The sequence below is a fragment of the Pollicipes pollicipes genome, unplaced genomic scaffold, assembly GCF_011947565.3.
Source record: "Pollicipes pollicipes isolate AB1234 unplaced genomic scaffold, Ppol_2.1 Scaffold_4740;HRSCAF=5597_pilon_pilon_pilon, whole genome shotgun sequence".
NCBI classification, from domain to species: domain Eukaryota; kingdom Metazoa; phylum Arthropoda; class Thecostraca; order Pollicipedomorpha; family Pollicipedidae; genus Pollicipes; species Pollicipes pollicipes.
Genome location: NW_023596545.1, coordinates 10960004 through 10972508, shown reverse-complemented (window position 1 = coordinate 10972508; position 12505 = coordinate 10960004).

Here is a 12505-nt window from a genome sequence, read left to right as displayed (position 1 = left end):
GACTAATCGGTGTGTAAGAGAACCTTTAAAGAACACACACGTTGCAAATAAATGCACTTGAAAAGTGTTACTTGCAATATGATTACCAGAAAGTGTAAGAGATTTCTGCGGTTGGAGCAGCCACTTCAACTTGAAATTCCGAGCTACTGCGCCGGATTCGAGAAAACTGGTATTACTTCCCAATTGGACGCGTCGGGTGCAGCCACGAGTGAAAACTACAAACGCTGGCCTACTCCTTTAAGCACCGTTCCAAATTTATTTGCTCCATCGTTTCACCCGCGCTCACGTTCGTGCTCCAGCAACCTTTTCAAATGTCACTGGAACGTTGCGGCCTGTGCTGAGCAGCAAGCCGGGACACGGCATCGTGTCAGTGTCCCTGCAGCTGCGGCGTGTTCTTCGTTGACTGTTCAGACTTGACGATACTTATTACGGCCTGGAGGCAGCCAATGATTCCGGCTGGTTACAACTGCTGCCCCTCGCCGATAGGGTGGCCAATCACGAGGAGCCCTCTGCTCCCACCCCGACGTTGCTCAGAGGTCTTAATAGTGACTCGGACCGAACGGCTTTGAATACGAGACGAGACTCGCATTCATAATGACGAGAATACGGCGGCGTAGAAATCCCGTCGTGTTTGGTACCTTGCTCACAAACAGCATGAGTTTCTCAAGGATGGCGCTGCAGCGCCCTCCTCGGCGTGGTTCTCGAGCGGGGCGCTGCAGTGCGGTACTTGAGAGCAAACGAAGGAGGCCATCCGCCCGCCGGCGTGGCGGGCGGCCATCTCCTCCCAGATACCCGCCGCCGCCGCATCGCACGATGTCTGTTCCCTGCGCGAATGGGTGGGACGACACCCTCGGCTGCGCTCCTGCTGGTGCACCAGCCGAGGTCACATGGTCGGTTGGCGAGGCCGCCGGGCACGTCGCGGCCGAGTGGTCTGACGTGCGGTGCGCCCCAGCCCACAAGAGCGGTACTGGGGAGCACAACCTGCAATACAGCTTGGTTGTCCGATCAGGCTGGTTCTAAGAAAAGAATTAATAGACTGCTGTTAGAATACGGATAAGCTGCGTGGAACGCATGTGGTCCTGAAATTATGTGACTGCTTCGAAGAGTTTTATATTCGCATGAGGTGGCTATGTGTGTGCACAAACTTGAAAACCAAACCAATTTCGCACAATATCCTCAGAGAGACTGAACCCACCAACGACTTAAGTTTAATACACCTCACTTTTAACAACTGTTCCCGACTTGTGTGGTATCTTTCATTTTGTCAGTTATTTACATTGAACGCTGCAACAACGGAACGAGCTTTTGACTTTTCACAATACCTTTTTTACGATTCTCCAGCCCTGTGGTGCTCCAGCCTTGCGTTTTTCGAGCCTTGCATTGTTTCAGCCTTGTGGTGCTGCAGCCTTTTGGGGCAGTGCCAATGTCGCATCGCTAAGGCGTACTGCATAAAAAGTCTCCCTCGCATATAAATGACGCCGTTTCGTTTTCTGCTTTAGTTAGTAGAGGCGCGGCTGCTTTCGGAATCAAATAGCGGTTACCACATCCCTAATGACATGCAGCAATAACTTCACAACCGAGACGACACGGTCGTAACAAACGCCGTGCAGCGACTGCCATTTCGACTCTACAGAGCTCGGGTGGCTCGCCCTGTCCTTCGGTGAGGGATGGCCTGACCATGATCGGGAGCGCTCGAGTGTGCGGGTGACACGGGATCAGAGCTGCCGGAATGGCGAATCCTCGGCACCAGAGCGACCTTCAGTGTGCGCCGCACTTCCTCCGGCCTGCCGGGAGAGGAACCCCGCCGGTGAGCAGTGAAGTCACCCGGCCGGTGAGCAGTGAAGTCAACCCGGCCGGTGAGCATTAAAGCCGTCGGGACGGTGAGCAGTAAAGCCGCCCGGCCGGTGAAGAGTGAAGCCGCCCGGCCGGTGAACAGTGAAGCCGCCCGGCCGGTGAACAGTGAAGCCGCCCGGCCGGCGAGCAGTGAAGCCGCCGGACCGCTGAGCAGTGAAGCCCGGTCGGTGAGTAGTGAAAGCCGTCCAGCTGAGCGACGCTTAGTTCTCCAGCAGTGCTGCTAACCAGGTGTTCCCGGATCCATCAGTGTTAGAAATGCGCTTTAGATGGCGTACTGAAATATCACTATAGAGTGTCATAGCTGAGCATAGTCAACTAAGACTTTTTCACCTCCGTCTTTTGGGAAGTGTGGCCACATAGGGCCAATAACTTTCTTGGCTCCATTTTGTCGTTTGGTATGCTGGACCAACGTCCAACGACATTTCCGTAAAGCAAGACTTTATTCCGTCATTTGGACTCCCCATTTGAACTTCCCCGTCCCATGAGGGAGTCGATGGCCCCGACTCGCATTCAAGCTTATTCATAACGCAGGCATAACGCCTACGACGCTCCATGCAAGGAAATTGTCGAAATAAAATCCGTCGATGTCGCCTCCTCACAATAACTTAGGGCGGCACCATTGGCTCCAATCAGCCGTTGACACAAACTGATGCTTTAGATATAGCCATTCACCCCACACACACACACACACACAACACACACACACACACACATATATATATATATATATATATATATATATATATATATATATATATACACATACACACACATACACACATATATATATATATATATATATATATATATATATATATATATATACCTCTATCATCGTTATATTTCCGCGGTCTTACACGAAGCCGGGTTCATTGCAGTCAGTCTTACGCGGTTAAGGCGATCGGTTGCCTTGCCCAATCAGCTCATCACTTGCTCTATTCCCATTCGCGCCAACCTGCCTGTCGTCAGATGCGTGGATAAAGATGTTCTAATTGATAAGACGAGGGAAGATTCTCATATGTTGAAGCCGTTTGGCACCGGACCATGGTTAGATCATGACTTACATCACGAGACGAGACGAGAATTTTGCCTTTTGGGGCGGGGCTTAACGTGAGGTCAAGCAAGGAGCGAGGAAATATCGAAGGAAGCAAACATTGTTGCTTGCCATGGCTGCAGTTATGTACAAAGTAAGGATTATCTTTTCACGAAACATCATTGCCCTTGTCCAAGACAGTAATAACACAGCGTGTAAGACACAGCAAGAATAGGCACTTCGTAAGCACGTATGTGACCTAAACATAGGTGAGATGCATAAACTGTGAAAGGGCGCCTAAAGATCTCGGTTTGCCGACAGCACATTGTTCAGAAGGGAACGACTGGTTGTGATGACTGAAATTGACGGGTTGGTCACGCAAGAAACCCTATGCAAGTAAGAAATATCGTCATTTAGTTCTAACCCGTTGCTCGGGAAAGTTCTCTCAAACGAATAAAATGATGAAAATATTCGCGAAACATCATAATGTCTTTAAAATGGCTAGGAAGAGGGCCAGTCGAGACCCAGGTCGCTGGTGGCCGATGGTGACCTTCTCGGCCATGAACAGATACAGCACTGTGTCATTACCTCGTTCTCTCCTTTTTTGGTTTTCCGCGAGAAGGCGACAATTTTCTGAACAGTGCCGTGACCTGTGACGAAATCTAAGCTCACTCGTGGAGCTAGAAAACGCCAGAGCAGGCTGTGTCAGGAGCCCCGATAACCCTGCTCAATGGGCTTGAGAAGCCAATGAGACCAGCCGGCCTTTAGCCGATGTGCTCCAAGTGGCGATGAATCCCCGGAGAAAGTTTAAATCCCAACGTGATTTATGCCTCGGTTATCTCCATAAGACGTGATAATGCTTGGAGTAGAACTGTGGGATCATGGTTGTGGCTGGCGGCTCGGACCGTACCCACCCGACATTTGACACTACAATTTTTGCTGGGGCTGAGGAGGCGATGGTGAACTCTGGTGAATAATGCGGTTTGCCAGCTGCGCCGTATGCTGTGGATTTTGAACCGACGCAAACTCGCTAGGCTTTTGCGAATTATGAGGGGTAAATGTAAGGCATAGCAATGATAGGCCATGCAAAAATCGTCGGCAAGTACACCCCAGCGACTCCGAGCGCCCACAACGTACCGCCAGGACACAAAAACCGTCAACTCCAAAGAACTGTCTGTTTTGTGAACGTTCATTTTGCTCACGATGGCTTTGCATCGAACGCTCTGTCACCGTAACTCACGGCCGTCATCCGGTCCTCCGCGCGCTTCATTTTCCATCTTGTTTCATTACCGAAACATAAGCGTAAAGCAGCAATAATTAAATTGGCCAACAGCTACGCCAGTCTAAGCTCTCAGGAAGTGATGATCATGATGAATCGTCATGGTAAAGGACGGGTCATGTCATGTCAGGGTCATGATGAATCATGAATTAATCAAGATCAGATAAGCCAAAACATTATCAGAAATACGACTAGCAGACACTTGCTCTGGCGATGTTAAGAAATGTTTTAGGTACTAAAAGTTCAAGTCTAAGGAATCCTCTGCCGGCCATTTCGAGGAGGATGGAAAGTCATTATTGGAGGACAGGGATATTGCAGATGCTCTTAGAAGGCGGTTTTCTTCAGTTTTGACCAACAGAGACTGTGTGTAGTTTCCTTGGTAACTTGACAAAATCTGACTGAAGGCGGTCTTGTAGATTTGACGGTGACTGAGGGTATGGTAAGTGATAGCTTTGAGGAAATAAAGGTCAATAAGGCGGCCAGACCTGACCAGATATATGATACAGTGCTGAATGAATGCCCTTGTGCTTTAGCCTGTCCTCTTATGCTAATATTTAATAGGTCATTGAGTTTCTCAGAAATGTCCTTGGGGTGGCACAATTCCAGTGTGGTACAGAATATCTAAGAAGGAAACCAAAAAGTGGCAGGCAACTGCAGGTCTGTCAGTCGTACCTCACTGGTACCTAAGCTCTTAGAGAACTTCCTTAAAGCTAGCAATCCGTTTCCCTTAGGCATCAGTTGGTGCAGAGCAGTCGGCATGGTTTTCTTTCTCGTAGGTTCTCTTTAATATATCGCCTGGAGTACCATGGAGCATGCAACTAGTCAGGTAGATAAAGGCGATAGTTTAGATGTTTTTTATCTATATTTTAGTAAGACCTTTTGTGAGGTGTCACACCAGCGTCTCTTATATCAGGTCAAATTGCACTGCATTAGGGAAAATTTTTGGCTGGGTAAGGGCTTGGCTGCAAGGCAAGAAATAAAAGAGTAGTGCTCAGCTGTATTAAATATCGTCGGAGCTAGTAGAGAGTGGGGTTCGACAGGGGGTCGGTGTTGAGCCCTTTGTTCCTTATTATTTTTTTGAAATCATACTGAGATAGGATTAAATAGTAAGGTCATTAATTTGCTGAAACATTAGACTGATAGGGTTGCCGAAAACTGCCGACCAGGTGAAACTTGACTTAGAGAAACTAGTGAACTGGGCTTCTCCTTGGTAGACGGCATTTATTACGATAGGTGTAAGGTGATGCATTTAGGTAGTTCTGGCAGTGAGTGCATTAACGTTAAAATAGGAGGTCGGGAGTTGGACCGGATCAAGGAAGAAAGAAACCTAGGGCTTATAATTTACAGGGATTTAAACTCGGAAAAGCAATCTTGGGCTGTTAGGAACAAGGCGCTTGGATGCTGGGACTTATTAACAGAAATGTCCATTATAAGAGTAGGAATGATGTCAAAAAAGCTGTACTTAGCTTATATCAGACCACACCTAGGAGTATTACGTACAGGCGGACCCGACGGACCATGTGATAATCTCATTCTCAAATCCAAAGAGCGCCTCGAAAAGACCCACTATGGGAAACGCCCGTCAGTATAAGTCAAGGCCATGGTGCATCGTTTTGTTTGAATTCGCGGTATGAAAGCTTCTTACTCGCATGTCGCTGTCTCCAAACCGAGTGTTTTAAGCTTTCGTGGAATTTATTGCAGAAACATTTTGACAAATGACAAAAAAGCTTTAGGCTTTCGTAGCATTTATTACAGAAACAGGTTGACAAATTAGTGTGCTCCAAACATAACTGAACACACGCGCTGGAAATGCAAAGCTAATTAAATGCATAACTTTCAGAATGGTGAGCAGATATTGCTAAGATGTTTTTCCGTAGGAGCGGCTACTTCAAATCGAAACTCTGAACTATTCAGAAGGGTTTCAAGAAAACTTGTGTGACTGATGAAATCGTACGTGCCTCATCTAACAATAAGTGAAAAGTAAAAAACAGGTAGTGTATTCCCTTCAATTGGACGGCACTCTACTGGATGACGTGACTCGTCGGCATGACAAAGAAAAATTGGCTTCTGTATCCGTCTATCGGATAATAACTTAACCGGCAGTTTGGGATTGGTCAGAAGGTAACACCGTTCTCTACGTTTTGGACATCATGGGCGTTGGATGCGATAAACTAGGATGTTATGAACTTTGGATTTTACGATTTTGGATACCGCAAGCATGGATGCTGCGAGTCTTTCATATCCAGGGACATTGGATGGTTTTTGGAGGCTATGAACACTGGATGCGATGACTTTGGACGTTTTGACAATTGGGCGTGATGAACTCGTGATGTTTTAATACGCATCCGTTTGAATGATCTTTTTTTTGCTTATGAAAAAGGTGCCGGCTTTCGAACTTACACCAAATATATCAGTTCAAAAGGCATCATAAAAAGTGGCCCAAAATCCTCACGTGAAGTAAAATTCATATAATTCAACTCATGTCATTTTTGCAATATAGGCACCAAGGACTTCAAGGCGGAATCAAGCAATGATTGCATGCATCGCAAATGTAGCTTAACAACTTTCTCTCCGCAGCATCCCCAACCCAAAATTGAGCTAGCACTAACGTCAAAAGCACAAGAAGGCTTCACGTGATTGGTTTCGTCTGGCAGCATGGCAACACTTTTACAATATGGAGTGTTCTTACGTTATCGCAATATTTTCCTGATTTGCAGCCCAGAGGGAAGTCTGTACGCTTTTGTTCACGCATTAGACGACGGACCGAAATTCCCACGATATATATATATATATATATATATATATATATATATATATATTAGACGATACATTATTCCCATCGTCACCGCCAAGCAAATGGCCGCCGCAGCTGACGCACAACAATACATATATCTCTCGAAAATAATGTCGGCCATTCCAGATGGGTCTACGCGGGACGCCTCCGTGAATGCTCTGAATGAGCTCTTCAGAGAAGCTCTGTTGGCTGTTTCCTCAGAATGCCAGCTGGGAACTCACTGGACAGGGCTTGATCCAGTGCACACCGTTGGTAAATTGTGCTGACTCACAAATATGCACGTGCATTGGATTCACGGTTTATTTGGATGTTCCCGAATAAATTAGTGTAATTTGGTCGTAGTTTCATAAAGATGTTTCATTTTACTAGTCTGCACATGTTTTGCGATGGATCTCACTTGCAGCACGCGCTGCGGTTTTGTTGTAGGGCCACAACTTGCTGCGAGCGCCCGCTCACCGATAATTCCAAGGCAACAGCTGACTTGCATGTTTGAAAATACATTTCCCGCGCATTTATACGTCTGGAAAATATACGCGTACTGGGTCCTAGGAAATTTATCCTTGTCGGGTTGTGTGCATATCAAAGAGTGCATTGCGAGTAAGTTCGACTTGAGTAGACATATAAATGGATAGGGGACCAGTTTGGCGCCGTATCGTCATTGAAATAGATAACGCTCACGGCGAGGTAGCCTACAGGGCTGCCTAATCTATAAGGCTGTCCAGTCTATCAGGCTGCCTAATCTAAGGTGGTGTCTGATCGATAATGTTGCCTTATCTCTACTGGTGCATGATTGGAGAAAACCACCAGGTGCCTTCTTTAACCTTTCGTTCCTGCTTTTGGCACATGCTCACTCACGTTTTAACGCCGAAATGGGTTTAGATGCAGCATTGAACAGCATTGTGAGCAAAAAATCTATCCCGCTTAATTAATAACCCTAATATGCACCCTGGCTTCGCCTGTGGCCTATAGCTGCGCGTCTGATGAAGGGGATCCCATTGCATTGGCTCCACAAATACTTGACTAAAACTCCCATTTGCAAGTACATGGCACCACCCCGTTTGGGATCTACTGTACACTCCCATGGGCTTTCCATTTTGAAATGTTCAGATGGCACATCAATCTAGATTCATTCCCTACTGGCCAGAGCTGGTTTCGTCGAAACTGGTGTATGATCTTGGCCGGTGGGTCTGATAAGCAATATATAAAAACAATTTTTTACTTGCTGCCCGCTCATTATATAACTTTTTAGATTTATGTTAATGAGTACAGGCCTTGTCAAGGGAAATCCTTGCGGGTTCAGTTTCTTTTCAAGACCGTCAAGCAGCTCCCGAAATCTTACCCCCCTCCCCTCTGCTCGGATCTCAAGTTCAAAGTGGGGGCAGCTCCGAATAGGGGTTAATTAGGACTTCATTCATGCATAAAGTGTTCGTCTTTTTCGTCTTTCAAGGCTTCCAAGAACGCATAGTCCAAGGTATACTCGCTTTAACATTTCCAGGCAGCGACATCATCTCGTTCGTGGATCTAACATCGACTAACAAAAGTAGTCGATGTGTAAGCGTCAGTGGTGTAATTACATCGCATCGTGTCAGACCTTCTTCAATGATAAGGATTTGTCATGTATGGTCTGCTCCAGTGGACAGCGGTTAAATGGAATGTTCCATATTTGAATATACGGAAGCAAGCATCAGGCATGGTGGAATGAACTAACATATAATTATCGGTTTACTTTTTAATGGAAAAGACCGCTTTAGCCAACAAATGTTCTATGTTTAGTAAAAACGCTCCGCAATACGTCATTGTTTTATTGCATCATGGAACGTTCGTGTTACAGGACGTACTTTAAGTTCTTCAATCACCGAGAGGTGGTCTGGGGTGGTGTTGGATGTGTTCTGAACCAAATGTCGTTAGGTGCACGTGTCTTAGGCCCTCTGGACTGAAAAGGCCATCTTGAAGATCATTTAGTGCAGTTCACGCCCCTGCCATTCCTAAAATCTAAGCCCTTCGAGTTTCAGAGTTACACGCCGGCGAAGATGTGCAAACTATTTTGGGAGACTATTTCAATGTCATCCATGCACGTATGACTCCATCATAGGCGCCATGAAAATTATGGCATTCCATTGGCCATGCGGCGATCTAGGCCAAAAAGATATCATTTTCGAATCGCTCATATCTGGCGTTCGGGAGCACGATTTCTAGATATAACGGCTGTCCATTGGCTTTTAATACATGTTGTACGAGGTACGACGACGTAATCAAACAAGGACGTATTGAGGAACATATCTACTAAGCAGAGAAATTATGTTGTCCAGAGCAGCCTTTCGACTTAAAGTATACTGATATTTATAAGCGACCTGATTTCATCATGCCTGATGCTTCCTTCGATGTCTCTAAACGTGGAACATTTCCTTTGAGGCGCTTAATTGCATTTGCATAGTCGATTATAGCACTATTCTTGAGTTATTCGCCTAGAAGTTTTCTTTTCGTTATAGTTACGAAGAATGTGCAACTTCTAGTAATGTTTAGCACGATATGTAATTCGTGTTAGAACCTTGCATAGCTTGCACAGTAGGTTGACAGCCAATTGATGGCCGTTTAGTCTGGAAATCCGACTCACGAACGCCAGGCGTGTGCGACTCCTGCAATTACATTTGTCCTGACTTTGAACGCTGCATAGCCAGTGGAATGGCAAAATGTGAATGACTTTTTACTGCATCAGAAATGCCTGGGTAACCTTGAAACAGTGCATGGAATAGTCTGCTCATCTTCGCGGACATGTGGCTCAGAGCTGGGGGCATAAGGGCTGAACACGTGCCCGGGTGGCCGGCTGAATACTCTTCGCTCGGGTGGAGCTTAATTTGATCCCCCTAAGATAACAAAAACTAAAATAGCTAGCTACATTAAGTTCGCAGGGTAAATCAATATGTGCGTAAACTTACTTGTGTCAAATTGGAAGTTGCTATGTCATGATCTTGATGTCAATAAGTCAAACAAGGTCAAACTCCAGGTTAATGTCTCAAGTGCCACCAGACCTCCTCATGCGACCGCCTTGAAGCTAGATACCTGGCCTAAGCAAAAGGTCAATGAGGTCAGTGGCTTTGTTAGACCTTTATAAGGTCCAGGTACCAACGTATCTACGAGACTGCTTCTGCATTGCCATTCAAATAAGCGTCAGGAATTACACTATGCGGTATGTTTTAAAAAAGTGTTGACCTGGGTCATTTGGGGTTAATGATCTGCTCTCACTTTTAAAAAGTTCAGGGGCATATCTGATGCGGTCCCTGTCACCAATAGATTTAATATAAGCTCCAGAAACTGCCCAGTAAAACTGCCCTCTCGAGTAAAAAGGCAGGTTAGTTTTGACCCCGATCAGACCTTTATACCTGACCCCTATGTCAATGGCATATATTGTGTCTCTAAATTCAATTGTTGTTTTTTTACCTGAGAAACCGTTTCAGATAGGCATAGCTTCATCTAACATTCCGTTGTTGCATCACATCTCCTTATTCCCCAGTTTCCCAAGAAACGCCCTTCGCTGACTTTGACCGCCTGAAAACCAGTGACCTTTCAAGGCACATCTCATTCCTCGCATCAAACAATTCCCTATTTAACCCTCTACAGCTATGCAAAGTTTTGGCGCGGCCACGCCGCGCCGTTCGGAAATCATTCTGGAAAAGCCTGCGGAGGTCAAGTTCCCCCACGACCCCAGCGCGTGTTAAGAAGAGCAGAGCTGTGGACTGCACCAAATAATCTTTAAGATAGCTATTCCAGTCCAAAACCTCGTACAAATGTGAATCACCCTCTTTGAAGATAATGTTCCAGATTTGAAGATATTGAGGCAAGCAGCAAATATGGTGGAAAAGCTGGCTTGTTACTACTGGTAAGATTTTCAGCCCAAATGACTCCTCTATAGGCAGCAAAATTCCTCTAGTAAACGCTCTCCTCAATAGCATCATTATTTGACTACATCATGGAACATAAGACCCGTTTCCAGATTGGACGTGTCAGAATGGGTGCTATAACGAACGGGTGGTATCGCTGTCCAAGCTCCTTTATGATATATCACAAAACGTGGTTAGTGTTAAAAAATTTAGTTCACGCGTTAAGTTGGCTGATAGCCAGCTGCTGTCTGTTGATGCGATAATGAGTGCTGGTGTACGCGCACGACTAAGTCAGCTTTGATATTTTCCTTCACCTTGAATATAATTTGGCCACTGAAGCAGCAGGATGAGTGTGGTTTTTCTTTGACGTCGTGCACCTTTTGACGACTTCAACTTACACGGCACGAAAAAGCCTGCATAGGCTCGCGTGTGCCTAGGTTCAGAGGCCATAGGATTTAAAGTCCTAAGAAGGGCATAGCTGTGATCTGCAGGAAACAGTCTTGGAAATGACTATCTGAATTCAAAACCCCCATACAAATGTGAAGCTGTCCTCTTTAAATTGACCATGACATCAATCATATGCTGCAATGCATTCGTCAGATCGCCGCTTGTTTTAATATTTGCACTGATTGGGGTTGAGTGCAAACACAGTTGTCTTTGTGTGATAGCAAGTCCGTTGATGTTGGCGATGATGATTGATTCCAAAGTTTTTCAGTTCTCGCTCTTCAAAAGATTGGCGATTTCGCAGTGCAGTTTGGTATCACTGCCGTTGCCGTCTCACCCCCGCTTCGACCACTCATCACTAATTAAGGCATGACCATCACCGGGCCATTTTCATTGCGGTAAATGCCAAGGTCCGCCGCACCCAAACTTATAATTCGTACAACTTCCCATCATGGCACGCTTGAACTCACGGCCGATTGGTGGCGTTTTCCGTGACAGTGGCTGATGACCGGAGCCGTGTTCAGGGCGTCGCCGGCGCGTGGCGTCCCAGCTGGCGTCGGCGCGGCGTCGCATCGGCCCCGGCGGACCGATGCCGACCGCGCCGTCCATCAGCCGTCCATGACGGACGGCGACGCTGACCTTTGTCGGGCGTCTCGCGGCCCGGCTGCAGCTGCTGCGCCACGATCGGACGCTGCCCGGCGGGCCGCCTCCCGGAACCCGGCGACGCCAACTATTCTCAGCGTCACCGGGACCAGGCATCAGGCGTGGGCAGTCCGGGAGGGTAGGGGCTCGGGTGTGGGCGGTCCGGTCACCGGGACCGGCATCAGGCGTGGGCAGTCCGGGGAGGGTAGGGGCTCGGGTGTGGGCGGTCCGGTCACCGGGACCGGCATCAGGCGTGGGTGGTCCGCGGAGGGTAGGGGCTCGGGTGTGGGCGGTCCGGTCACCGGGGACCGGCATCAGGCGTGGGTGGTCCGCGGAGGGTACGGGCTCGGGTGTGGGCGGTCCGGTCACCGGGACCGGCATCAGGCGTGGGTGGTCCGCGGAGGGTACGGGGCTCGGGTGTGGGCGGTCCGGTCACCGGGACCGGTATCAGGCGTGGGTAGGTCCGGGGAGGGTAGGGGCTCGGGTTGTGGGCGGTCCGATCACCGGGACCGGCATCAGGCTGTGTGTGGTCCGGGGAGGGTAAGGGCTCGGGTTTAGGCGGTCCGGTCACGGGGACCGGC